Raw genomic sequence first — 27,912 nt, 5'->3', positions numbered from 1 at the left:
ACAAGGGTTGCGGATGGCTTTGGGCCTCCCGGTGGGCGCTAAGCCCTAAGTAGAGACTTGGCCTTAGTAGTGACAGGTTTTTGGGGTTTAGGACACTATGCGGTTAGGGGAGGACTGCGAAGCATCCCCCTTTTGGGGAATTTGGGGTCTGGCATGAACAACCTGGGGTTTGGAGACCCGGGTTTGGAGATTGCAGACTGTCCAGGAGGCTCGGCTAGAGGGTGCCTTTCTGGCGAGACGTGCGTCTGGCTTTGGGGCCCTCTGGTGCATGCTTCCCTGCTGGGTCTGCCTGGAAGGAGCTGAGTCACTTAGCTCCGGCTGAGGGGCTGGGTCTCTTGCCCGTTAATGGCAGGGGAGTGGTCGCGGTGACCCCTAGCCCTGGCCAGGCCGCTGGTTGGGTGCCCTTGCTGTTTATGCTGTTAGTTAATAAAGTGGCCCAATTTTATTCCAATGCATTGTGTCTGACTCTTTATTCCGACCTTGGGGGGCAAAATTATATCATGAAGCAGTTTGTTTAGTGTGGATGAAAGAATGGATAACGTTGTTAAATAAAAAAACTTTTATTTAAAGTTTGTTTAGTGTGGATGAAAGAATGGATAATGTTGTTAAATAAAAAATTTTTTGGCACTGGAAGGTCATGGAAATAAATTTGACTGGCACGCATATTTGTATTATGGAAAAAATAAGATGGACTTTTTTTCTCTCACCATTATATAAGAAGTAATTTACTAAATACATGGATAAAATACAATAAATATGGAGATGAGAGAAGACCATTATGGATAGTGCCAGCTGAAGTAATAAAAATAACGGCTGAGATAGGTGAAGAAAAGTGGTTGCCAATTGTTTGGTTTTTCAAGAGTGCAGGGACTATACTATAGAGGGAAGAATAGCTAAGGTATCTACTATGAGCTTGCTTTGCTCATGCAATGAATATGTGCCATTATCTCATAGCTAAAAAAAAAACTATATCCAATTATCCACAGACCTTGTGGAGCAGGATTTTCCCACATACCACTCTTGCTGCTGCCCACTGATCGCTCTGAAATTCTGTTCCTCAGGAATGTCATCGGGGGCAAAAGTGGAGATCCATAGAGGTGGTAGGAATCAGCAGAAATTCAAGCAAAAATTCTTCAAGCAAAAATTTAAAGCGTAGTTTGATACTTGCCACAATATCATTAACATTTGCTTTTGTTACTACATAGTGCTAAATCAGTGAATGACAAGCTAGCTCTTTCAATAAACAGATCTTCAGTAAACAAATATTAATTTCTTCACTCTTGCATGTTTATTACAGTTCATATACTAGCTAATGGGCCTTGCAACTGTATTCTGTATTTTGATTGTTATGTGAAAAATATGTGAAATAACCATACACAATACCCTCACCTCAAAACTGAACCATATGACTAATGTCTCATTAAGACAGATAGAAAATTCTGTTTCCTCTTCAGTTTACATATTTCTGTTCTTTTGCTTTTTTCTTGTAGCTTAAGTAACAGTTCACTATTGTAGTATTGTGTGTAAGTGGAAGCACCACCACAATGTATGGTTCAAATTACCAAGCCATTTGTTTGTTTAATATGTTGTTTCTGGGATGCATGGAGCCAAAATGGAAGAATTTCATGAGAAGGCACTGTCATCAAGGAGCAAGCTTTTGGGGAAACTCTTTCTCATTATATTCTTATATCCAGAAGGAGCTGAGTGATGAAAATAATAAACAGTATCAGGGATCATTTTGTAGAAAAATTGGTGGTGGAGCTCATCCAGGGATTGTTATGCAGCTGCACATACTATTCAATGGACAAGGAGGTGGAATTCTCAGATGGAAGAGGTGGAACTCTCAGAAAGATTCAGGAACTCCTGTGAGCTCCCACTGAATCTGAGGCCTGACTAGTATCACTAGAGTATGTACTATCATATGGACATGGAACATCTTACAGCATATAGTACATCTCCAAATCCTGTTCACTGTTTAAGAAATGGGACATGCTGTACATAGAGGTGTTGTAAATTAGACCATTTCATTCATAAGGGGTTGCTCTTTTGGAAATGTTTTTTTCCTCTCTACTTTGGTGGTTGTAAGACCTTTGACAAATTGTGTTGGTAAGTGAATGGGATTATAAAATATGAATAACTAATTGTTATAAGAAATGATTGGAATATGGATTGTAATTTGTCTTTAGACTGTGTTTACTACCATCAAATGCTGGCACAAATAATTTTAATTTTCTGAAGCAAATAAGGGAAGATACTATTCAGATGTTCTCTTCCATAAAACTAAACCATGTCTAGGAAGGCTTGAAGCATATCTGCAGAAAGAACTGTGAAGAGAAATTGCCAAGAATTTTATTTATTTATTTGCATTATTTATATACTTCCTTTCTCACAGGGACTCGAGGATTACACAGAGTGAATCAGAACAAGCAAAAAAAATGGACATTCAATAATTAATCTATAATGATTTTTGAATTCTGGAACTAGTAGAAAGTACTGAAGCAATAGCACGACACATTAAGTGATACAGAGATTACATTAGTAGGATCCTGCTACAATAAGGTATACACAGCAGTATAGGTAGGGTTGTCAAGCGTATGTTGGAAAATACCTGGAGACTTTAGGGGTGGATCCAGGAGAGGATGGGGTTTGGGGAGGGGAGGGGTCTCACATGGTACAATGCCATAGAGTCTACCCTTTAAAGCAGCCATTTTCTCCAGGGGAGCTGATTTCTGCCAGCTGGAGATCAGTTGTAAAAGTGGGAGATCTCCAGGCCTCAGCTGGAGGCTGACTACCCTAAGTTCTAATCATATATCTAGGCATATTTGTGTACTTGGAATTGCTGAATAGGGTCTTATAAAGGAAGGCTGTCCTGGAGATTTAAGTCCTGGTATGATCCCAACACTGAGTTGAATAACTCTTCATTGCTAACATTTGTTAACATCCAGACAGGGGTAGGGGTGTGTGTGTGTGTGTGTGTGTGATCATAGACACCATTTTGACAGGCAAACAATGCACAATTAATTGAATATTATCTGAAATGGAGGCTCTGGAATCTTTTTTAAAAATTGCATCCTTGTTCAGAAATGACAACAGAAGTGTCGTGTATGGTCACATGTATACAAGCTGCTCCTTCCTTTTCTCTTTGGATGTGATCCTAAGGGCAATTTCCTGAGTAAGTATCACTTGTTGTTGTTCAGTTGCACAGTTGATTCCAACTTTTTGCAACCCCATGAACCAAGTCACGCCAGACCCTCCTGTCTTCCACTATCCTCTAAAGTCTGCTCAAATTCATGTTAGTTACATCAGTAATGCTGTCCAGCCATCTCACCTTTTGCCATCCCCTTCTTCTTTTGCCTTCTGTCTTTCCCAGCATCAGGGTCTTCTCCAGCGAGTGCCCCCCTTTCATTTGGTGGCCAAAGTATTTCAGCTTCAGCATCTGAACTGTCATTGAATAGCTGCCAGAGAGGCTGTTGGGCCCTTGGATGACAAAGGAAGTATAAAGAACTGAGTTAAACTGAAGTGATGAGAGGTGAAGCTCTAGTCCTAGTGAGGAAACTGAAACATCTTCAGATCCTCATGACATATACCCAAAAGTTCTTAGGGAGCTCAAATACGAAGTTCTACTAACAAATATAAGTAACTTGTTATTAAAATCAGTCACTTTATAAAAAGTTAACATTATACCAGGTCCAGAGGGCAACCAGGAATGACAGGCCAGTTAGCTTAGTATCTTGTCCCAGGCAAATTAGAAGAAACTGTAATAAAAGACAGAATAGTTATGCACATAATGAAACAAAGCCTGCTGAGGGAAAATCTGTGTGGTTTCTGCAAAGTCCTGTCTAATCAAGTTATTGGAGTTCTTCAAGAAAGTGAACAAGAAGACTCAGAACACATTATGTATTGGGACTGTCAAAGGGTTTTTGACAAGGTATCTCATCAAAGACTCCTGAATAAGTCACAGGATAAGAGTATGGTCCTCTTATGGTTTAAAAATTGGTTAAACAACAGGAAGTAGTAAGTAGGAATAAAAGGACAGTTCTCTCTAAGGATAGGCATGAACCAGGAAAATGCAGTCCATTTCATGCTTTGTAATGTGCCCGGTTCTTGAAGCATGAACTGTCACCAACTTTTTTTGGCCAAACTGGTTTGATTTGTGAGGATCATGACTGGGTATAACAGCCCTATAGTGTCGTTTCTAATGTCAGACTTATGTCCATTTATTCTTTGTCATAGGGATTGGCCTGTTTGTCTAATGGAGAGGGTGGAAGGGCATTGCTGACACATGATGGCATGAATCATATTAGAGGATGAGCCTGAGATGGTACAGCTGATGTTGCCATGTCCACTGATGGTGTTGCTAGGTTCTATATGAGAGCAAAGTTGGCATCTTGGGTTTGCTGCAAGCCTTGGTACCCAAGTCCATGTTACTGTTAAATAGTTTATCATTGTAGATGAGAAATTGTTTCAGGTTAGCAAGCTGTCTGTGAGCAAGAAAAAGTTGGCCTCCCAGTGCCTTTATGTCACTATGCGGCATGGGCTATAGGTAATTAAAAATACATTGAACTGGCTTGAGTTGTGAGCTGTATATGACCATCTCAGGTTCACACTCCTGCTCATCCTCTAATGTGATTTATGCCATCACATGTCAGTAATGCCCTTCCACCTTCTACATTGGACAAACAGGCAAGTCCCTACAAGAAAGAATAAACTGGCTTAAGTCTGGCATTAGAAACCACAACATTTTTTTAATAAGTAGGGGAACATTTTAACCATCCGCAGCATTCAGTTGCTGACCTCAGAGTAGCAGTTCTCTTACAAAGGAATTTCAAAGGAAGATTAGAGAGACTGCTGAATTTCAACTGATAACAAAACTCAAGATAATCCTGGACAATCCTCTTGGACTGCATTGTGACCTAAATTTCCTGTATCATTACCAATGCTGATTTCTTTACTCCTACTACCCCTTTGCATACCACACCTAATCCAGTCAAGCCTGCAATTGTCATTCACCTGCTATTGTCATTCAGCATCTATAATCACTCTACTTTCCAATTGTAAGGACAAATCAACTCACATTCTAGCTGTATCTGAAGAAGTGAGTAGTGACTCACAAAATCTCATATCCTGCCACAAATTTTGCTAGTCTTTAAAGTGCCACTGAACTCTTGTTCTCTTTACTCAGTGAGTGACTACAATGTGAAATTCACTGCCAGGGAATGTAGTGATAGCTAAAGATTTAAAAGAATAGCTAGATTCATGGATTGGTCTATCAATGGCTACTAGCCACAGAATAAAGGGAATCTCCATATTCAGATGAACTAAACCTCTGGATACCAGTGCCAGAAGGTAACTTTCAGAGAAGCATAGAACTGACAACAAAACAGCTCTTAATATCAAACATGGCCATTCATTACATACTTCTGCAAATGTGTTTTAGTCTGTTTTGTGCAAGTCATTGTATGCTCTGCTCCAGCATGATGAGCTATGCACAGGTGGACAGAAGAAGCTCATTGAAGGAAGCCAAGTGGAGTCTCCTCGTGGATTCATGAATCACTGGAAGAATAGTGTCTTAGAAAATGAAAAACAGTAGAAATCCTTAGTAATCCAATTTTCTTCAGTAGTGCAAACTCACATTCACTGAAGCACTTCAATAAATAGGAATTACAGCTTATTCTCTCTCATTCAAGCTTCAGGCACTCTGTATACACAATTATATGGTTAGGAATGCTCAGTCAGTCTAGTGTAGAGGCTGTCTGAAAATCCTTAAAAATAATTCGCTCAAAAGCTACCTTTCTTTGTATCACTGGCTATGCTGTGATGAATGGTTTGCATTTTAGCTAAGCAACCAAAAAATAAAATCAAACTGAGCAGGTTCTCCTTCAGCAGACCTAAGCTACAAAGAAGAAATAGCCTAGATTTTAATGAAGAGGGAAGGTGTCTGGGGAACTCTGTTTCTGGTCATGAAAAAGTGATGAAACAAATACCAGAATAATAAGAAAAAGAGAGAGACCTTAATTGAAGCTTTCCATCTCATAGCCCATTTAGATGTGAAATGCACTAAAGTGACTGAGAATTAAACTATTTTAAAAAATCCCTAAAGTTAATTAGTTTAGAATTCTGTCTTTTTCTTATGTTCTTTTTTATTGATAGGGACATTAAAAAAAATCAAGAGCTATGTAGCAATTATCTGTCTTTGGAATGTTCTCTGCTTTCCCAGACAGACCGAGACATTGTGCCTGCCTACTGCTACTTATATCTGTGACTTGATGGCAATTTTTGTGGTGGGTGGATCTCCTTCAGCAATAGGCAACAGCTGATGGGTTTGGGGGCAATAATGAAATCATAGCTCAGGATCTAATTAGATTATCCAGTTGCCAGTCCGTCTCTCTTTGGAAGTTTATTCTTCCTTCCATGTCTATAGGGCAGTCTGCCACATCTTTGGCACTCTCACCTGCTTGGTTACCTCCTTCTCAGCTCCTTTCTCTTTCTCTCCATCAGACCTCTGCTTCCTTTCTTAGCACAGTTTTAAATCATCATGTTGGCTCTACCTGTAGTAGTTTAACCCCTCTCTTCCCCTCCTGATGATGAAGACAAATGTGCTGTTGAGTTGCAGCCAGCTCATGGTGACTCCCATCCATGGGACTTTCCAGGCAAGAAAAGAGTTGAAGTGGTTTACCATTGCCTTCTTCCACAAAGCAACCCCTGTCTCCTTTGGTGGTTTCTCATTCAAGTACTATCCATGACAACCCTGACTAGCCTTCAAACTCTGATGAGATCAGACTAAACTGGGCTATTTAGGCTGCTTCCCCTTCTGAACCCCACCTTATTTTAACTTTTGCCCTATTACTGATGGCCTAATTATGCCATTGCTGCAGTTCTTTGCTCTAACTTCGACGGCACTTTGTCAACCACCATTCCCAGCCCCCTCCTTTTTTTGTATTCCAGCTGCTGTATCCTCCCTCCTACTTCAGCTATTGATTTTGATTAGCCTAAATGGACCCTAGGTTGTGGCCACCTCAGCCAATGTTTCCTCATAAGAACATAAGAGAAGCCATGTTGGATCAGGCCAATGGCCCATCCAGTCCAACACTCTGTGTCACACAGTGGCCAAAAAAAAACAAGTGCCATCAGGAGGTTCACAAGTGGGTCTAGAAGCCCTTCTACTTTGCCTCCCCCCCAAGCACCAAGAATGCAGAACATCACTGCCCCAGAAAGTTCCAACAATACGCTGTGGCTAATAGCCACTGATGGACCTCTGCTCCATATTTTTATCCAATCCCCTCTTAAAGCTGGCTATGCTTATAGCCGCCACCACCTCCTGTGGCACTGAATTCCACATGTTAATCACCCTTTAGGTGAAGAAGTACCTCTGCTTATCCGTTTTAACCTAACTGCTCAGCAATTTCATTGAATGCCCATGAGTTCTTGTATAGTGAGAAAGGGAGAAAAGTACTTCTTTCTCTGCTTTCTCTATCCCATGCATAATCTTATAAACTTCTATCATGTCACCCACAGTCAACGTTTCTCCACGCTAAAGAGCCCCAAGTGTTTTAACCTTTCTTCATAGGCAAAGTGTTCCAAACATTTAATCATTCTAGTTGCCCTTTTCTGGACTTTTTCCAATGCTATAATATCCTTTTGCGGTGACCAGAACTGTACACAGTATTCCAAATGAAACCGCACCATCAATTTATACAGGGGCATTATGATTTGTTTTCAATTCCCTGGCTGATTTGTTTTCAATTCCCTTCCTAATAATTCCCAGCATGGCTTGGCCTTTTTTATTGCAATCGCACACTGTTTTGACATTTTCAGTAAGTTATGTACCAAGATCGTGGTCAGTCTCTGCTAGTTCACAACCCATCAACTTGTATTTGTAGCTGGGATTCTTGGCCCCAATGTGCATGACTTTGCACTTGGCCACACTGAACCTCATCTGCCACATTGACGCCCACTCACCCAGCCTCAACAGATCCCTTTGGAGTGCCTCACAATCCTCTCTGGTTCTCACCACCCTGAACAATTTAGTGTCATCTGCAAACTTGCCCACTTCACTGCTTACTCCCAACTCCAAATCATTAATGGACAAGTTAAAGATCATGGGACCCAGTACTGAGCCCTATGGCACCCCACTGCTTACCATCCTCCACTGCAAAGACTGCCCATTTATACTCACTCTCTGCCTCCTATTAATTAGCCAGTTTTTGATCCACAAAAGGACCTGTCCTTTTACTCCATGACTCTTGAGCTTACTAAAGAGTCTTTGATGAGGAACTTTATCAAAAGCTTTCTGGAAGTCAAGGTAAACAACATGTTTGTTCACCCCCTCAAAGAACTGTAACAGGTTAGTGAGGCAAGATCTCCCCTTATAGAACCCATGCTAAGTCTTCCTCAATAACTTGTGTTCATCAATGTGCCTACTCATTCTGTCCTTGATAAGGGCTTCTACCAACTTTCCCGGTATCTTATTCCATTAAGCTGTGGGTTCTTGTGAGCAAAAATTCTGCTTTGTGAGCTACTGGCATTAAAGTTGTGAGCTACTTCATAAATTAGTTTGCTCTGGGGCCATCCCTCCTGAGCTAAAACAAAAATGTGTGTGCCAGAGGCTAAAAAAATGCAAACTAGCTCATACTAACTCATCTTAGAGGGAACATTGCACCTTACCTCCAATCCCATTCTGACTGGTGGCCCAACTTGTTTTTTACTTAATTTAGTCCCCTTATTTGACTATAATCACATTTGTCTAAATATGCTGCCTCTGCTCAAACCACCCCTGCCTTTGGGAAGGTTAATCCTTTGACAGAACTCAATTCTGATGATGAAATGACTGCAGATGTTCTGACACTCATTGCCAGTTTTACAGATCCAGATGGGTAGCAGATTGGTCTGAAGCAGTAGAACAAAGTTTGAATCTGATGACACCTTTAAGGCCAACAAAGTTTTATTCAATGTATGAGCTTTCATATGCATGCACACTTCCTCAGATATACTATGGAATTTAATAGTCCATACATATAAGGCAGAGGTTGAACAGGAAATTAGCATACAACATAATGAAGATGTTTTAACAGATGCAAAGAGATGCAAGTTAGGTTTATAAGGTCACCATTCTTTGGATTTAATTCAGTGGAGTAAATCAATATACCTAAATGTCCAATATGGAGATAGATGTGCACTCCACAATTAAGAAGGATACATTTACATATCTGTCTCCAATTCTGACATATTTATATGCAAATGACCTTGAGGTGGCATACATACAACCAGCTCTAGATAGCATAAGGTATATGATGTCAAGAGTGCCCAAGCCATTTGAATTTCACATCATAGTTTACACTGTCCTGCTAATGAAGCCACTTTCTTCTTTCACATACCATTTTCTGATGTCAGCCACCAGAATTTTTATTATGACAATCTTCATTATCTTTTGAGTCTGAACATATCCCAAAGAAAACCCAGAATGAAGTAATGATATTCGAATGTATAGTCTTCCAAATTACCTTCTTTTTCAAACCAAAGATTGTCACATTCAGGTAGAGTTCCCAAGAACTCACAGGCTGAGACTTACATTTCCCATCATTTTTTTCTTACCCGATGGATGGTTCAATGACCAATGAACTTCTGTCTGAGCTTGGTTCAGTTACACATGCCCCTTTTGACAATGGCCCTTTTCAGACAGCCTATGTATTCCATTTTAGTAGCTACTCACTAACTGATCATGGGGTGTGGTAACATGTCCCATTAAAAGCGGGTGAATATTGATTAGACATGATCAGATGAACATCCAAGAATGTGACTTGTGCCGATATCATCCTGTTGTTGAACCATCAGACATACTGAATGCTATCACGCTCTTTTCTTGGAGCATGCGCACAACTGATCAAGCAGATCCAAAGTCATCTCACTCTCATTCAGTTGCTGAGCAATCATGCTGTGATTCCTGCCATGGGGTTTTCATTGAACATGTGCCCAACCATTGGGAGGTGGGGAATCAAATGTTGCTTTGGTGGTGGTGGGGGGGGAGTTCCAGGAATTAACATTGCTGATTCAAACTAGAGGAATAACAGGAACTACTTTCCTGGAAATGGACAGTAACAATGATATTTGGATATCCTCCACATTGAAAAAAGTCCCCCCCCCCCCCCGTTCTTCTGAATAGTGGGATAATGCTCCTGTGGATCCTGTGTTGATTGGAGAAGCAGAAGCTTCACCTCAGATTCCTGATGATCTGGTCCTGTGCATGTCTGCTGAGGCTTTGTTTTTTTAAAAATGTGGGAGGGGCAGATGGCAGGTGCCAAACATCCCAAGGGACAGTATTGCACATGAGCTGTCCAAACAGGAATAACCTGAATGTGGTTCCGCTTCTGAGGAAAGGGGCCAGACTTTCTCCAGTGTCAAATAACCCCAACATCAAACCAGGAAAAGTCGGGATGCTGACAAATTGCGTTCGAGGGACAGATGTGGTTGTCTGGACATGCTCATAAAATCCAAATGGGAAACCTCAGGTAAGACGAATCTAAAGATGCATGTGACTGCACCCATTCTCATCATTTCAGACAGATCTGCTTTAGTAACTGGCTGCTAATGGAATATATTTACCTATTCACACAATCCCACTTGTGTCCCATTAGCAGGCATGGCTGAGCCATTATAAATGAAAAGCAGTTTCTTCTGCTATCAAACCCTGCCTTGTGTTTCTGAATCGCTATGCTGAGCTTTGTGAAATGGCCAGCTATAACATTTGCAAAGCATCTCTGTGTGCGTGCACACAATCTTCCCTTCTTGTTTCTTTAAGGACATGTACTGATTAGCTGAGGCAGTCCTCCTCCTCCCCCTCTTCACTGTCAGCCACCTGGGACTGTGTCTTCAGAAAGGGCTGTTAACTCTTTAAGTGCTAGGTCTTTTTTGCTGGATGATTTTTTTAAAAGATTTCTCAGCTCAGGTGAGTCTCCCTGGGGGAGGAAAAAATGGGAGGCTTTTTTGGGAGGTTATGCTTTAAAAACCAGGCTCTCTGTGTCTGTGCATCAGCTGTAGCCTGAGCCCCATTGTATTTTTAAGTAAGGAAGCCTCAGTTGCTGGGAGCAGAGAAGAAGGAAGTGGGGTGGGGGAAGCACAAATGCCCCCCTCTCTTTCTAAAACTCTGTCTCCAGGAACCTTTTAAATAAAACAGCACCCAGGCTTTTAGGAGTTCTTTCTCCACAGTTTGAAAGGAGGGGTGGTTTGAGAAACACAGGCATGGTTTTTCAGCATTTATGTTTTTCAAACAGGGAGCTGAGAAGGTGAAAATGTTTTGGCTTCTGTGGAGAAACGCCATTTTAGTCAATGTTGGTGTTTCATTGGGAGGGAAAACATGAAACTCCTAAGCAGGCTTTGGCCTAGCCTTCCCCTCACTCCCCCCTCCCTTCCAGAGCCAAACGAACAACTCTAGGGGGAAAGTCTCCTAGAGAGGCAGGAAGTTCTTTTGTTCTCCGCATGTGAGTTAGGCAGGAAGAGAAGTCAGTTCTCAGCTAGCACTCAACAGAGAAGGATGTGAGCCTGGGAGCTCCTGCCTGGGAAAGAGGCCTATTTACGCAGGACAAGGCCCCCAGGTAGTCAGACCAAGTAAGTCATCCACAAGATAGGACCAGTTTAGACCAGGGACAATAGGATGCGTTTATAATCAACATTTCTTTGTTATGCTGTTTGCTGTGTGTGTGCTGTGCTGTGCTAACCATTTACAAGCAACTGTTTTTGTTCTGTTCTGTTCTTCTTTTCTTTTCTTTTTCTCTTTTAATTAAATATTTTTACTGTTTTAAATGCTGGCAGTCCATCTCTGTACCACATAGATCCCCAACCGCTTAGACCACGCTGTTTTAAGAAGGGTGCCCCGGGGAAGGGGGAAGGCATGCAGTTAGATAAGGTGCCAATCCCCCAGGGGTTCCCCAAAGAAGTGCTGAGGTCTTTGTGATACCCAAGCACAGGGTGGCAGAGGACCTTGAGGCCGGGCCTCATAGCTGGAGAGGGGGATTGGGAGTCCTGTTCCTCTCAATCTGAACCCCTAGACTGAGCAGGTGGTGGCAGCGAGCCCAAGTGGCAGGAGGAGAAATAGCTCCCTCCAGGAGTTGGCGACTCAATAGGGAGCTGACGGGACCGGGTCTGAAGGCAGAATCGGGCCGGTTCCGTCACAGCTTCATTTCCAGGGCTTCTGAGAAATGCATTTCTCTCTCTCTCTTTTCCAAAGGGGGGGGCTTCTGAGACAGACAGCACAACAAGCCTTTAAGTTTCTCCATTTTATTTGCTGTACTCGCCAAGGTTTGCAAAAGCACACGTTTGTACAAGGAAGTATTTAAAAATAAATAACAAACACCCCTTTGGCTTCCTTATCCCCCCCCCCATGCTTCCTCCTCCTGCCCCAACTGAGAAAACCTTTACAAATATGGCTCTATCTCCAATGGGGCATGTCTATGTAGCCACTATGGCACTGCACTGCAATATTGATTGAGTTAGCAATCTCAAAGAGGGGAAGTGGGTAATCATGCAGCACAAGCAGCAGTGTCTGAAAGGACAATAGCACTTCAGAGATGGTTCATTTGTGGAAGTAGAATTGCTGTGTGAAACTTCCAGTCTTTGTATCGCTTTATTGGATGATGGGACAAGAACGAATCCCATCCAGTTTAGAACGTTAATGTGAAAAGGACCAAAGACATGACTCATGGGTTAACTTTGGCAATGGCCTTTTGGTCAGCTTTTAACCTACTTGCTGATCACCACAAGGATTTCAGTATACTGGTATTTCATTTGCTAGATACTTTTATTTTGATAGAGTCATCCACATGAGCTGTTGGTATTAAGTATAACACATCAAACTTTTTAGCATATTTCTTGAGTGGGCTATTAAATTTGGCATCGGCTTTACTCACTGCCTTACTACTTCATTGTTGTTGTAGTAGTTGGCAGGTGAGATTCCATGGGATGAGCACAGTAATTTTTAATACTGGACTAGGAATTAGGTATATCGATTGTCTATGACAACATTAAACTCCTTTCCATGATGCTTACTTCTCTGAGTTATATAATGAATTTACTCACTTGCTATCCTGAACCGAAAGTTTAAACTTTAAGAGAGTCCATTGCATAATTCTTGATTTTTTAAAAAATGTCAAAGAATGTCAAATTTTGATTGATCATCTCAATTTTGCTTAAAAGATTGTTACTTTGTGCTACATTTCTGTAGGCATCTTTGATACTAAAAAGGAGTGACCCTCATCTTTTAATGGTATCACAACAACCACAAAGGATAAACTATGGGTTTGGGATAGGGTGTGTGTGTCTATTTTAAATGTGATTTCTTCTTGCTTGTGTGTTGCTGAACTGCATAAGGATATTGTTTGCAGTTTTGGTTTAAGTGTGTCTTTCTGGAGCTGATGATGCTTTCAGCCTTGATCTGAATTCTGGCATGCCAACAGTTTAACTTGTGACATGACATTCTTGTGTGTGTGTGTGTTTACTCCTTTTAGTTCTAGTTTTTCCTTTTTACTATCTCTGGGATGATATTTAGCAGGGGTGAATAAATTTACACAGTTCCACTCTGCTAATGATTTCATCATCTCAACTCCTGGAGATTTGATCTGAAAAGCTGCAACTGAAACAATCTTTCCATTCAAACACTGATAGAGAAGAAACTTCAGCAATGGACAGGGACAATCCTCTTTTAATCCATGTTCGCCAGTGTCATAAGAACATAAGAGAAGCCATGTTGGATCAGGCCAGTGGCCCATCCAGTCCAACACTGTGTCACATAGTGGCAAAAAAACCCAAATGCCATCAGGAGGTCCACCAGTGGGGCCAGCGTCTGTGCTCAAAGCTAGGCAAACTATAGGGATATTGATACTGCTTGGGTAGGAAGAGTAAGATGGCAGCTGCAGGTGGCTGGTGAGTGCTCTCCTCCAGATATTGTTCAACCTCTAGATATTGTCTTCTTTTGATATTCTTTTTCTGGGCATACTAGATATTCTAATTGCTGGGCTTGCCTCTTGTGTTTGGTTGAAGGTATCTGATGCTGCTTGCTAAAAATAAAGCTTAATGAGGGTTGGAAAATGCCCAAGAGATGTGGAAGGAATTTCCTCCCCTCCAGTTTCTAAACAGGAAAAAAAAGATAAATAATTGTCTTTCTGAAAGAGTTGTTTATAACATTCCTGTTTTGAACAAATATGCAATTTTAACATAAGAACAGGAGTAAATGGACAGAAAGAAATGAAGAGATGGAGGCTAAAGCAGAATTAAATAATGTCTCTTTAAAAAGCAATGAAAGCTATTGTGATCATGAAAAGGAGTTAGATAAGTTAATAAATTTGATGGCTAGGATGGTTGAATGTATTTTGAGGTATCTAAATGAAACTAATGAGAAGCCTGAAAAGTTTATGGAGATGATGATTGGGACAACATAAGAGATTAAGCTTTGTTGTCCCCATAGAGGATCTCAATATAGCTATATTAATGTATCAACTATGCTGGAGAACAAAGATCTGTTTTGCTGACTTCCCTCTCCTGTGTAAAAAGGATGATAGAAATTCTAAATTCCAGTTGATTGTTCAACCTAATAAAATTTGCCTGACTATTTGCAGAGAGAGGCTGGCTATCCCTATGGAATACAAAACTCAAGGTGCTAAGCCATCTCAGTGTGTTACTTAGGATGGGGATCTCTGGAATTTATTTTAGAGAGCTACGAGAAATGTGGAGACATCTGCTAGTTTGGCTTGTACCCTGTGGACCACTTGTAAACAGACACCTGATCATTTATTTATTTATTTAATCAGATTTATTCCCCGCCCTCTTCTGGTGGGCTCAGGGCAGCTAACAACAATTTAAATAATAATAATAATAATAAATTTTATTTATATCCCGCCCTCCCCGCCTAGGCAGGCTCAGGGCGGCTAACAACAGTTCAATAAAATTATACAATATAAAATATACAATATAAGGTGATTTAAAACAACATTGAAATTATACATTAATTTAAAACAACAATCTAAAACCAGTTCGAATGTCTGGGTCATTCCATAATTTAAACGGCGGTGATCTTCCTGATGTTATTCTGTACACTTATATTATGGCAGGGGTCACTAGATAAATCATTGGTGGATTAAACAGCCATCCTATCAACGTCTACAAAAGCCTGCTTGAAAAGGATGGTCTTACAGGCCCTGCGGAATTGGTCCAAATTCCGCAGGGCCCGTACCTCCTCCGGAAGTTGATTCCAAAGGCACGGGGCTATAACAGAGAAGGCCTGTGCCCGTGTACTCTGTAATTTTGCCTCCTTTGGCCCAGGGATAGTCAGCGTGTTCTTCCCTGCTGACCTCAGTGCTCTTTGGGGCTCATATGGGGAGAGACGGTCCCTTAGGTAGGCAGGTCCTCGGCCATATAGGGCTTTAAAGGTGATAACCAGCACTTTGTATCGGACCCGGTATGTAACTGGCAGCCAGTGCAGTTCACGCAGCCCCGGCTGTATATGCTCCCATTTCGGGAGTCCTAATAACAGCCTGGCCGCTGCGTTCTGCACTAGCTGCAGCTTCCGGGTTCGACACAAAGGCAGCCCCATGTAGAGGGCATTGCAGTAGTCTAGTCTTGAGGTGACCGTTGCGTGGATCACTGTTGCCAGGTCCCGGCGCTCCAGGAAAGGAGCCAGCTGCCTTGCCCGCTTCAGGTGGAAAAATGCCGACTTGGCAGTGGCCGCTACCTGGGCCTCCATTGATAGTGAAGGCTCCAGTAGGACTCCCAGGCTCTTGACCCGGCCCGCCGCTTTCAGCGGCGCACCGTCAAAAACCGGGAGAGGTATTTCCCTTCCCAGAGCGCCGCGCCCCACGCAAAGGACCTCTGTCTTCGTCGGGTTCAGCTTCAACCCACTCAGCCTAACATTAAACCACATAACATTAAAAAACAAGTTACACAATAAAAACAATCATACAATGATCAGTTCAATAGTTTATCAGTTTATTTATTTATTTATAATGTATAGTCTGCCTTTAAAACCTGGACTCAGCAGGTTACACAGAGTGAGTCAATACAATGGATGGGATGGAATATTCATTAAACAATATAATGGAGTTAGGGTTGTAGAACCAATCAGAAATCTAAAAAACAAAACAAAACGCAGAACTGAACGAAAGCATAAATCTTAAAATGATACATTAAATGATACAAAAATTTCATAGTAGTATCCTAGTTTCAGTAAGCTAAAAACAGTGGTATAGACCATGGGACCAAATAATTTATCAAAGTAACTGTGTGAATCATTTAGTATAGTTCAACTCTTGCCTGTGTAGAAAATCCCCTCTTAAATAATTCTGTTTTGCAGATTATGTAGAAAGCCAGGAGAGTGGGAACCCTCCTCTCCTCCTCAGGTAGGCCATTCCATAATGTTGGCACTGTAGAAGACCTTGCTCAGATGAGTGAAGCTGTCATAGTGATGCACAAGGAGAGAGGTGGTCTTGCAAATATGAGGGTCTTGGCAATATTTTCTACCAACCATGCAGTACAGCACAACTGCAGATCCTCACACAGCCAATTGAGTTCCAAAACCCCCAATCCTTGCTGCATAACTGTTCTGCTAAGAAGGCAGTTGTTTAAATAGACAATTAGATCACTTACAAATCCTATAAATGCTGTGTTTCAATAAAATCCTACCCTTCAGTATTTCTCTAAGTGGCCTTTGCTTATGTGAATGGTTGCCAATCAATCTGAATCAGCAGGATCATTGTGCATGATTAGTTTTAGGAAAACCCCAGTCCAAACCAATTTGGCAGGCATTTAGAGCTGCTCAGCTGAACAGACCAGAAGATAAGCTGACATCTGATTGCCACCTTTGAACATGGTAAGATTAAACATCAAATGTGTTTACAGCAAAAGACATGATCATCAGCTACTGACTGGCTGCCTTGCCAACGTGGGGATTCAGGGGTCCGCCTTACAGTGGTTGACCTCCTTTCTCCAAGATCGGAGAGAAAGGGTGGTGATAGGGGAGGAGTCATCCCAGAGGCACTCACTCACATGTGGTGTGCCTCAGGGTGCAGTTCTGTCCGCGATGTTATCCAACATCTATATGCCCCCTTGCCCAGATTGTCAGGAGGTATGGACTAAGTTGTCACCAATACACAGATGACACCCAGCTCTATCTATTGATGGGTGGCCAGTCCAACTGTACGCCGGAAAATCTGGACCTGGCTCTTCAAGCTGTAGCATCCTGGCTCAGGCTGAGTCGGCTGAAATTGAATCCGATGAAGACGGAGGTTATCTATCTAAGCCCGGGTGGTCCAAGGGAAGGGGTCCAGCTGCCGGCTCTAGATGGGGTGCCATTGATACTGGCCCCTAAGGTCAAGAGCTTGGGCGTGCTCCTTGAGTCCTCCCTTACGATGGAGGCCCAGGTAGCAGCCACTATTAGATCCACCTTTTTTCATCTTTGGCGGGTGTGGCAGCTGGCTCCTTTTCTGGAGCACAATGACTTAGAATAGATCACTGTAATGCTCTCTACATGGGGCTACCCTTGACGCTGACTCGGAAACTACACTTAGTGCAGAATGCTGTGGCACGGCTGTTAATGAGGCTCCCTCGATGGTAGCTGAAAGAGCTACACTGGCTACCTATTGTGTTCCAAATCCGTTTCAAGGTGTTGGTATTGACCTTTAAAGCCCTTTATGGTCAGGGACCTGTTTATCTGCGGGACCGCCTTTCCCCATAACCCCCCCAGAGAGCACTGTGTTCAGGGACAAAAAATCTGCTGTCCACCCCTGGACCAAAGGAGGCCAGATTGCATTTGACACGAACCAGGGCCTTCTCGGTGGCAGCACCAGAAGTATGGTATGCTCTCCCGGAGGCCATAAGGGCCCTGCGGGACCTTCCTACATTCCGCAGGGCCTGTAAGACTGAATTGTTTCAACAGGCCTTTGATGCTTAAACTGAGAGAGAGCTGCCACCTGACATCAGCTATACTTCCCGGTGACCAACCGTCTGAAAAGCAGAACTGCCAACATAGTAATGGTACAGCACTGTGGAATAGTTTTTAAATTTTAATTGTATTAATGTTTTATAGATTTTATTGACTTATTGTTTTAAATCGTGTAAACGACTGTTGTAAGCTGCCCTGAGTCCGCTTGAGGAGAGGGCAGGATAAAAGTCTAATGTAAATAAATAAAAAAATAAATGCATCTCTAGTGTCTGCACATACTGTATAAAATTGGGGAGGGGAAAGAAGGGAAGGATTAGTGATAGTTCTTTAAGTGCCTGGACAACAATTCAAAGGTTAGAAGTGTTTCATTTCTACATGCTTAGATCAATTTTCAGACCTCCAAGGGACACTTCTGTGCTCAGAAAATAAACACATGAGCTTATAGAAAAAATTCTGAGGGAAAGGAATTAAACTTCAATTTCAAACTCAGGCAAACCCAGGTTCAAATCCGTACTCTGCCATGGAAATTTCCTGGTGACCTTAGGCCAGGCATATTCTCTCAGCATAACCTACCTCAAGAAGTAGGGTTTTTTAAAAAAAATTTAAACAAATCCTTTATTTAACAGTTCCATATACAAAAGAAAACTATACATAAACTCTCTCTCTCTCGGCTTGGCTTCGCGAACGAAGATTTAAGAAGGGTGCAATAGTCCACGTTTGCTGCAGGCTCGCTGGTGGCTGACAAGACCAATGTGGGACAGGCAGGTCCGGCCACAGCGGCTGCAGGGAAAAGTCTGATTTAGGGTTGGTCCTGTAGCAGTGCGATTCTTCCTCAATCTCCTTTTGTCCTCAAGACCAGCTATGCGTGTGTTCTCAAAGGAAGAGACAGCCTGGTGGATGGTGTGCCTCCATGCTTTGCGATCTGAGGCTAGGTCAGACCACTGGTGATGGTTGATGTGACAGGTGCTAAGGGATTTCTTCAAGGAGTCCTTGTACCTCTTCTTTGGTGCCCCTCTATTTCGATGGCCGGTGGAGAGTTCGCCATACAGGGCAATCTTGGGAAGGCGGTGGTTTTCCATCCTAGAAATATGCCCTGCCCAGCGCAGCTGCGTCTTCAACAGCAGTGCCTCGATGCTGGTAACCTCTGCCCGCTTGAGGACTTCAGTGTTGGTCACAAAGTCACTCCAGTGGATGTTGAGGATGGTGCGAAGGCAGCGCTGATGAAAGCGTTCAAGGAGTCGCAGGTGATGACGGTATAAAACCCACGATTCGGAGCCATAGATGAGGGTTGTCATCACAACCGCTTTGTAAACATTGATCTTTGTGCCTTTTTTCAGATGCTTGTTGCTCCACACTCTTTTGTGCAGTCGGCCAAATGCACGGTTTGCCTTTGCCAGCCTGTTGTCAATCTCCTTGTCGATCTTGGCATCTGAGGAGATGATGCACCCCAGGTAGCTGAACTGCTGGACTGTCTTCAGAACTGATTCACCCACAGTGATGCAGGGAGGGTGATAATCTTCCTGGGGTGCAGGCTGGTGGAGAACTTCTGTCTTCTTCAGACTAACTTCTAGGCCGAATAGCTTGGCAGCCTCTGCAAAGCAGGACGTCATATGCTGCAGAGCTGATACCGAGTGGGAGATGAGTGCAGCATCATCAGCAAACAGTAGCTCTCGGATGAGTTTTTCCATTGTCTTGGAGTGTGCCTTTAGTCGCCTCAGGTTGAACAGGCTGCCATCGGTGCGATAGCGGATGTAGACACCATCGTCCTCATCTAGATCTACTGCGGCTCTTTGAAGCATCATGCTAAAGAAGATCGTAAAGAGAGTTGGCGCGAGAACGCAGCCTTGCTTTACACCTGTGCCTATTGGGAAGGGCTCCGAGAGGTCGTTGCAGTGTCTGACTTGGCCTCGCTGGTCTTCGTGTAGCTGGATGATCATGCTGAGGAACCTTGGGGGACATCCTAAACGTTCCAAGATTTGCCACAGGCCTTTCCTGCTAACGGTATCGAAAGCTTTGGTAAGGTCGACAAAAGTCACATACAGACCCTTGTTCTGTTCCCTGCATTTCTCTTGGAGCTGCCTGAGAACAAATACCATGTCGGTGGTGCTCCTGTTAGCTCTGAAGCCGCACTGGCTCTCTGGGAGGAGTTCTTCTGCAATGGTGGGCACCAGTCTGTTCAGGAGTATTCTGGCAAGGATTTTGCCTGCGATGGAGAGCAGGGTTATCCCCCGGTAGTTGGAGCAGTCTGACTTTTCCCCTTTGTTCTTGTATAGGGTGATGATGATTGCATCGCGAAAGTCCTGTGGTAATTTGCCTTGTTCCCAGCAGGTGACAAGTACTTTGTGAAGTGAGCTATGTAGTACTGTGCCCCCATGCTTCCAGATCTCTGGTGGAATTCCATCAACTCCTGCTGCCTTGCCACTTTTCAGTTGCTTGATGGCTTTAACAATCTCTTCTAGGGTGGGGATCTCATCCAACTCTGTTTTCACCGGTTGAAGTGGGGTGAGGTGGATTGCTGAATCTTGAACTACGCGGTTGGCACTGAAGAGAACCTGAAAATACTCCGACCACCGGTTCAGTATGGATGCCTTGTCTGTGAGGAGCACTTGGCCGTCTGCACTATGCAAGGGACTCTGAGCCTGATATGATGGACCATATACTGCCTTCAGGGCTTCGTAGAACCCTCTTAAATCACCAGTGTCTGCACACAGCTGGGTTCTCTCTGCAAGCTTGGTCCACCACTCGTTCTGAATGTCTCGAAGCTTGCGCTGGAGGTTGCTACATGCAGCGCGAAAGGTTGCTTTTTTCCCAGGACAGGAGGGCTGAGCAAGATGTGCTTGGTAGGCAGATCTCTTTTTTGCCAGTAATTCTTGGATCTCTTGATTGTTCTCATCAAACCAGTCCTTGTTCTTCCTTGTGGAGAACCCGAGGACTTCTTCAGAGATCTGCAGGACGGTAGTTTTTAGGTGTTCCCAGAGTGCTTCTGGAGAAGGGTCTGTGGGGCAACTGAGGTCCTCAATTCTTGACTGGAGTTTTGCCTGGAAGGCAGCTTTAACTTCGGCTGACTGGAGGCTGCCAACCTGAAACTTCCTCCGAGGGATACCTCCTCTCCTGGGTGTGGGTTTAAAGTGAAGACGGAGATTGCAGCGTACAAGACGATGATCCGTATGACATTCTGCGCTGGGCATTACTCGGGTGTGTAAGACATCTCGAAGGTCTCTCTGGCGCACCAGAATGTAGTCGATAAGGTGCCAATGCTTGGACCGTGGGTGCATCCAGGTTGTCTTCAGACTGTTCTTCTGCTGGAAGATAGTGTTAGTGATGGTGAGCTGGTGCTCCATGCAGAATTCTAGCAGGAGGCGCCCATTGTCATTGCAGTTGCCAATGCCGTGTTTGCCAAGTACTCCTTTCCAGGCTTCCGAGTCTTTACCTACTCTGGCATTGAAGTCGCCAAGGATGATCACCTTGTCCTCTGTAGGGGTCTTCCGTACGAGGTTGCGTAGATCAGCATAGAACTTGTTCTTTTCTGCAGGATCTGCTTGAAGGGTTGGGGCATACACACTGAAGAGTGTTGCATGCTGCTTGTTTTGAAGTGGGAGGCGCATGGACATGATGCGATCTGAGTGACCTGTTGGAAGGTTTTCGAGTTTGGAGGCAATGGAGTTCCTGACCATGAAGCCAACGCCAGAAAGGCGGCTCTCAGCCTTTGACTTACCCGACCAGTAGAGGGTATAGCCAGCACCGTGTTCTTGAAGACTACCTTCCTCAGGGAAACGGACCTCACTGAGAGCTGCTATGTCGATATTCAACCTGAGAAGTTCATGGGCAACTAGAGCAGAGCGTCGTTCAGGGCGACCACTGCCTACTGTGTCAAGCATGGTTCTGATGTTCCAACACGCAAGCTTTAGTCTTTGCACACTTTGTGAGGCAGGTGCATGCCTTTTCTTTGTTGTTATTTTTCGACCGCAAGTAAGGATGCCCGTTGACCGCGGCTAGCCAACTGGGGTGGGGGAGACGAGCTTTGTTTAGGCCACCTTTTCTAGGCCCCTCTCCGTGTGGAGCAAGCAGTGCTGTCCCTAGATAAGGCTGCTTGGTCGTTCAGGGTGCTGCCGAAAGATGCTTTCGTCTCCGGGTTAGCATCAGGCGACCAATATCCTGAACCGCCTACATGCAGGATCGGGACTGCGGCTTCCAGTGGCACCTTCCACCTGCCGTTTCGCCCCTTGCCTATCGCTGCAGGACTTGATGCGTTGTGGGTTGTGTGTGTGGATATGCCCTTCAGGCCTGCGCAGAGGAATTTTTTAGGTGAAGCGCAGTGTGCGCGGTACTGGCTCCACCCTTTCACCTGGGGGTCATCTGCCATGGCCCAGTAAGCCGGGACGCCGGCAGTGAGTCCTCCAGGTGGTAGGTGTTACATTAACGAGCTCTATCTGCCCGGGTTTGATGTTAGAGTTTTCCTTCTCTTAGGCTGACGAAGTTGGTGGGCCCAGCCTGCCCATCCGGTTATACCGCCGGACAATTCGGTCGCACCATGACGTAGCAAACTCTGTGAAAACGGGGGGGACCAGCGAGAAGGTGTTGCTACGGATGCAGTAATGCAGGAGAGGCCATTGCAGTGACCATCTGCCAGGCATAGCCAGACAGTGACCACGCGGCGTTCACTACACCGGGAGAGGAGAGGCTATGTATTGCGCATGCACTTTCCCTGGGGGGGTAGGATTCCCAGAGGGAGCCCACCCCCCACCGCCCCCCCCAACTATACATAAACATAAACAACCCACCACCCATCCCTCCAAACCAAGGAGCTTAAAAGGCTTCACCATAACACAGTTCCGACTTTCTCATAGTAAATCCCATGCTTTTTATCCATGCATATAAATAGTCCCATGTCCTCCTACAATCTTGTAGATTACCTCCTCTTAATCTTACAGTTAATGTGTCCATCTCAGCTGCTTCAAATAGTTTTTGTAAAAACTCATCTCTGTCTGGTAATTTAGAGACTTTCCAGTATTTCGCGTACAGAATTCTCGCGACAGTTATTATATACAACATTTTTTTTTCTTGTCTGGATAAACTCCCTTTACACACATTCAACAAGTATAATTCTGGAGTGTGTTGAAGCCTTATTCTTAATATTTTTTGTGCCAGAAATTAATCTGGGCCCAATATTTTTTTGCATATTCACACTGCCACCAAATGTGGTAGAGGGACCCCTAATACTTTCCTGCATTTCCAACATTTGTTTGAGTACTTAGGGTATATTTTACTCAATCTTTCAGGTGTTAAGTACCATTGATACTAGATCTACTGCGGCTCTTTGAAGCATCATGCTAAAGAAGATCGTAAAGAGAGTTGGCGCGAGAACGCAGCCTTGCCTATTGGGAAGGGCTCCGAGAGGTCGTTGCAGTGTCTGACTTGGCCTCGCTGGTCTTCGTGTAGCTGGATGATCATGCTGAGGAATCTCAGGGGACATCCTAAACGTTCCAAGATTTGCCACAGGCCTTTCCTGCTAACGGTATCGAAAGCTTTGGTAAGGTCGACAAAAGTCACATATAGACCCTTGTTCTGTTCCCTGCATTTCTCTTGGAGCTGCCTGAGAACAAATACCATGTCGGTGGTGCTCCTGTTAGCTCTGAAGCCGCACTGGCTCTCTGGGAGGAGTTCTTCTGCAATGGTGGGCACCAGTCTGTTCAGGAGTATTCTGGCAAGGATTTTGCCTGCGATGGAGAGCAGGGTTATCCCCCGGTAGTTGGAGCAGTCTGACTTTTCCCCTTTGTTCTTGTATAGGGTGATGATGATTGCATCGCGAAAGTCCTGTGGTAATTTGCCTTGTTCCCAGAAGGTGACAAGTACTTTGTGAAGTGAGCTATGTAGTACTGTGCCCCCATGCTTCCAGATCTCTGGTGGAATTCCATCAACTCCTGCTGCCTTGCCACTTTTCAGTTGCTTGATGGCTTTAACAGTCTCTTCTAGGGTGGGGATCTCATCCAACTCTGTTTTCACTGGTTGAAGTGGGGTGAGGTGGATTGCTGAATCTTGAACTACGTGGTTGGCACTGAAGAGAGCCTGAAAATACTCTGACCACCGGTTCAGTATGGATGCCTTGTCTGTGAGGAGCACTTGGCCGTCTGCACTACGCAAGGGACTCTGAGCCTGATATGATGGGCCATATACTGCCTTCAGGGCTTCGTAGAACCCTCTTAAATCACCAGTGTCTGCACACAGCTGGGTTCTCTCTGCAAGCTTGGTCCACCACTCGTTCTGAATGTCTCGAAGCTTGCGCTGGAGATTGCTACATGCAGCGCGAAAGATTGCTTTTTTCCCGGGGCAGGAGGGCTGAGCAAGATGTGCTTGGTAGGCAGATCTCTTTTTCGCTAGTAATTCTTGGATCTCTTGATTGTTCTCGTCAAACCAGTCCTTGTTTTTCCTTGTGGAGAACCCGAGGACTTCTTCAGAGGTCAACAGGATGGTAGTTTTTAGGTGTTCCCAGAGTGCTTCTGGAGAAGGGTCTGTGGGGCAACTGGGGTCCTCAATTCTTGACTGGAGTTTTGCCTGGAAGGCAGCTTTAACTTCAGCTGACTGAAGGCTGCCAACCTGAAGCTTCCTCCAAGGGATACCTCCTCTCCTGGGTGTGGGTTTAAAGTGAAGACGGAGATTGCAGCGTACAAGACGATGATCCGTATGACATTCCGCACTGGGCATTACTCGGGTGTGTAAGACATCTCGAAGGTCTCTCTGGCGCACCAGAATGTAGTCAATAAGGTGCCAGTGCTTGGACCGTGGGTGCATCCAGGTTGTCTTCAGGCTGTTCTTCTGCTGAAAGATAGTGTTGGTGATGGTGAGCTGGTGCTCCGTGCAGAATTCTAGCAGGAGGCGCCCGTTATCATTGCAGTTGCCAATGCCGTGTTTGCCAAGTACTCCTTTCCAGGCTTCCGAGTCTTTACCTACTCTGGCATTGAAGTCGCCAAGGATGATCACCTTGTCCTCTGTAGGGGTCTTCCGTACGAGGTTGCGTAGATCAGCATAGAACTTGTTCTTTTCTGCAGGATCTGCTTGAAGAGTTGGGGCATACACACTGAAGAGTGTTGCATGCTGCTTGTTTTGATGTGGGAGGCGCATGGACATGATGCGATCTGAGTGACCTGTTGGCAGGTTTTTGAGTTTGGAGGCAATGGAGTTCCTGACCATGAAGCCAACGCCAGAAAGGCGGCTCTCAGCCTTTGACTTACCCGACCAGTATAGGGTATAGCCAGCACCATGTTCTTGAAGACTACCTTCCTCAGGGAAACGGACCTCACTGAGAGCTGCTATGTCAATATTCAACCTGAGAAGTTCGTGGGCAACTAGAGCAGAGCGTCGTTCAGGGCGACCACTGTCTACTGCGTCAAGCATGGTTCTGATGTTCCAACACGCAAGCTTAAGTCTTTGCACACTTTGTGAGGCAGGTGCATGCCTTTTCTTTGTTGTTATTTTTTGACCGCAAGTAAGGATGCCCGTTGACCGCGGCTAGCCAACTGGGGTGGGGGAGACGAGCTTTGTTTAGGCCACCTTTTCTAGGCCCCTCTCCATGTGGAGCAAGCAGCGCTGTCCCTAGATAAGGCTGCTTGGTCATTCAGGGTGCTGCCGAAATATGCTTTCGTCTCCGGGTCAGCATCAGGCGACCAATACCCTGAACCGCCTACATGCAGGATCGGGACTGCTGCTTCCAGTGGCATCTTCCACCTGCCGTTTCGCCCTGACGATGGTATCTACATCCGCTATCGCACTGATGGCAGCCTGTTCAACCTGAGGTGACTAAAGGCTCACTCCAAGACAATGGAAAAATTCATCCGAGAGCTACTATTTGCTGATGATGCTGCACTCGTCTCCCACTCGGTATCAGCTCTGCAGCATATGACGTCCTGCTTTGCAGAGGCTGCCAAGCTATTTGGCCTAGAAGTTAGTCTGAAGAAGACAGAAGTTCTCCACCAGCCTGCACCCCAGGAAGATTATCACCCTCCCTGCATCACTGTGGGTGAATCAGTACTGAAGACAGTCCAGCAGTTCAGCTACCTGGGGTGCATCATCTCCTCAGATGCCAAGATTGACAAGGAGATCGACAACAGGCTGGCAAAGGCAAACCGTGCATTTGGCCGACTGCACAAAAGAGTATGGAGCAACAAGCATCTGAAAAAAGGCACAAATATCAATGTTTACAAAGCGGTTGTGTTGACAACCCTCATCTACGGCTCCGAATCGTGGGTTTTATACCGTCATCACCTGCAACTCCTTGAGCGCTTTCATCAGCGCTGCCTTCGCACCATCCTCAACATCCACTGGAGTGACTTTGTGACCAACACTGAAGTCCTCAAGAGGGCGGAGGTTACAAGCATCGAAGCACTGCCGTTGAAGACGCAGCTGCGCTGGGCAGGGCATATTTCCAGGATGGAAAACCACTGCCTTCCCAAGATTGCTCTGTATGGCGAACTTTCCACCGGCCATCGAAATAGAGGGGCACCAAAGAAGAGGTACAAGGACTCCTTGAAGAAATCCCTTGGCACCTGTCGCATCAACCATCACCAGTGGTCTGACCTAGCCTCAGATCGCAAAGCATGGAGGCACACCATCCACCAGGCTGTCTCTTCCTTTGAGAACGCACGCATAGCTGGTCTTGAGGACAAAAGGAGATTGAGGAAGAATCGCACTGCTACAGCACCAACCCCAAATCAGACTTTTCCCTGCAGCCACTGTGGCCAGATCTGCCTGTCCCGCATTGGTCTTGTCAGCCACCAGCGAGCCTGCAGCAAACGTGGACTACTGCACCCTTCTTAAATCTTCATTCGCGAAGTCAAGCCGAGAGAGAGAGACCATCGATACATTATCTTATATATATTTTCTTTGAACGCTGCTGACTTAGCTAATTTTAAGTTTTGATTCCAAATTTTTTCCCATTCCTCCATCTCAATACTATATCCAAAATCCTTCAACCATTTTATCCAGCTTTCTTTAACGACTTCGTTTTGCATTTTGATTTGTAAGAGCCAATTATAGATTTTAGAAATAAGTTTCTGATTGTCACGAATTATCATATCAAATTCATTTGGTTTTTTAACAAATCCTATTTCCTTATCTGATTGATATTTAGATTTAACTTGGTTCTTCAGACACCAATCCAGTTTCACATTATCATCCAGTTTTAAGTTGTTCTCTTTGTCCAATAGAAATCCATAATTGTAATTATTTTCCCAACAATATAAGTTGGGTTGGCTAGAAGCTTCTACTGGTGATAGCCAAGAAGGTGCATATTCATAGATCATATTTTTAACTTCATTCCATACTTTATATAACGATTTTCTTACTTCATGTCTGAGAAAAATATTTTTCCTTGTTGGAGGCTGATACCACATATAAGAATGCCAGCCTCTAACCAAGCCTATGCCTTCCAGTACCAATAACCTTTTATTTTCCAGTGCAAACCAATCTGTTAACCATACTAAACAGCATGCCTTATGATATGTATTCCAATCAGGGAAGGCTAGCCCTCCTCTTGTTTTGCTGTCTTGTAAAACCTTTAATTTGATTCTGGGTTTTTTGTTTTGCCAAATAAATATGGTGATCAATTTATTTAGTTGATGAAAGAATGTTTGGGACAAAATGATTGGTATCGTCTGGAATAAGTACAAGATTCTTGGTAATATATTCATCTTGATTGATGCAATTCTCCCCAATAAGGAAATTTGTAAGTCTCTCCATTTGTATAAATCTAATTGAATTTCTTTTAGGATCTTGTCATAATTATCTCTTTGTAATGTTTTTAAATCATTTGAAAAATAAATACCTAAATACTTGATTTTCTTTTCATGGCTAAAGCCAGATTTCATTTCTAATTAGGCAATTTCATCCTTAGTCATATTTTGGGTCAAAAATTTAGTTTTCTGGAAATTAACTTTGAAGCCTGATATTCCTCCATATTCTTCCAATCTCTTCATCAGATGTTCTATCGAAAAGATGGG

Source organism: Heteronotia binoei, chromosome 4, assembly GCF_032191835.1.
Source record: "Heteronotia binoei isolate CCM8104 ecotype False Entrance Well chromosome 4, APGP_CSIRO_Hbin_v1, whole genome shotgun sequence".
NCBI lineage: Eukaryota > Metazoa > Chordata > Lepidosauria > Squamata > Gekkonidae > Heteronotia > Heteronotia binoei.
The sequence above is the reverse complement of the archived record's forward strand: the minus strand, read 5'-3'. Positions refer to the sequence as shown.